Raw genomic sequence first — 1,644 nt, 5'->3', positions numbered from 1 at the left:
CTGGACCCGATGGCATCAGCCCCAGGGTCCTGAAGACCTGCGCCAGCCAGCTGTCTGTTGTCCTGCAACACCTCTACAACCTGAACCTGAAGCAGGAGGAAGTCCCGGTGCTGTGGAAGACGTCGTGCCTGGTTCCTGTACCAAAAAAGACGACACCATCTAGCCTCAATGACTACCGACCAGTTGCCCTCACATCTCATGTGATGAAGGTGCTGGAGAGGCTGGTCTTGGCCCACCTTCGACCGCAGGTGAAATCCTCACTGGACCCTCTGCAATTTGCATACCAGCCTCATGTGGGGGTGGACGATGCCATCATCTACCTGCTGCAACGAGCTCAGTCGCACCTGGATGGATCCGGTGGCTCTGTGAGAATCACTTTCGTTGATTTCTCCAGTGCATTTAACACCATCCAACCAGTTGCTGCTGAGTGAGAAGCTGCGGGTGGTGGGGGTTAACACGTCCACTGTCTCCTGGATGACTTACTACCTCACGGGCAGACCACAGTTTGTCCGACTGGGCAGTGTGCTGTCTGATGGGGTGGTCAGTGATACTGGAGCGCCACAGGGAACTGTTCTGTCTCCCTTCCTTGTACACCCCTGACTTCCAGTACAAGTCAGGGTCATGCCATCTGCAGAAGTTCTCTGATGACTCTGCAGTGGTCGGGTGTATAAGGGACGGACGGGAGGAGTACAGGGCAGTAGTGGATGACTTTGTGGAGTGGGCCGGTAGGAATAACCTGCTTCTGAAAGTGGCCAAGACCAGAGAGATGGTGGTCGACTTCAGGAGGAAGACGACGGCTCCACAACCGCTGAGAGTTCAGGGAGAGGATGTGGACATGGTAGAGGAGTACAAGTACCTGGGTGTGTCCATCGACAGCAGACTGAACTGGAAGACCAACATCAACGCTGTGTACAAGAAGGGGATGAGTCAACTCTTTTTCTTGAGGAAACTTCGATCCTTCAACGTGTGCAGCAAGATGTTCAAGATGTTCTATCGGTCTGTTGTGGCCAGTGCACTTTACTTCGCCGTAGTCTGCTGGGGGAGCAGCATTGGAGCCGGAGACACCAACAGACTTAACAAACTCAGGGAAGTACACGTCATGACTACTAAGAACCAATCAAGTAGCAAACGCAGATGTGGGCGTTATCGTTTCCAAACTTATCCGTTTTTGACCGTCCACCAGAATACGCAGCCCCAGCGTTTTCAAACATATCCGTCCTCGGGAGCAAGCAGGTTTGGCGAATCAGTGGTCCTAGCTTGCAAGTTAAATCATTAGTTAATCACGTTAATGCGCAATTGCAAACAAGTGCTCTCAAAGCCGCGGTGTTTTGATTCCCAGTGATGCCCAGGATGCTATATGCTATAGCTAGCGAGCGACTACATGTAGAATTCCACTCTACGATGACTGATTTCATGACGGAAGCAGAAATGGAAGCACCTGCTACTCCCGCAACAAACTACGGTGGTGACGAAGACACACACTACTGTCCTCTACACAGTACTTTCTTCCATACGCTACTGTCCTCTACACAGTACTTTCTTCCATACGCTACTGTCCTCTAAACACTACTTTCTTCCATACACTACTGTCCTCTACACACTACTTTCTTCCATACGCTACTGTCCTCTACACACTACTTTCTT

This window comes from Anarrhichthys ocellatus, unplaced genomic scaffold (genome assembly GCF_004355925.1).
Source record: "Anarrhichthys ocellatus isolate YVR2014 unplaced genomic scaffold, GSC_Weel_1.0 scaffold75, whole genome shotgun sequence".
NCBI classification, from domain to species: Eukaryota; Metazoa; Chordata; class Actinopteri; order Perciformes; family Anarhichadidae; genus Anarrhichthys; species Anarrhichthys ocellatus.
The sequence above is the reverse complement of the archived record's forward strand: the minus strand, read 5'-3'. Positions refer to the sequence as shown.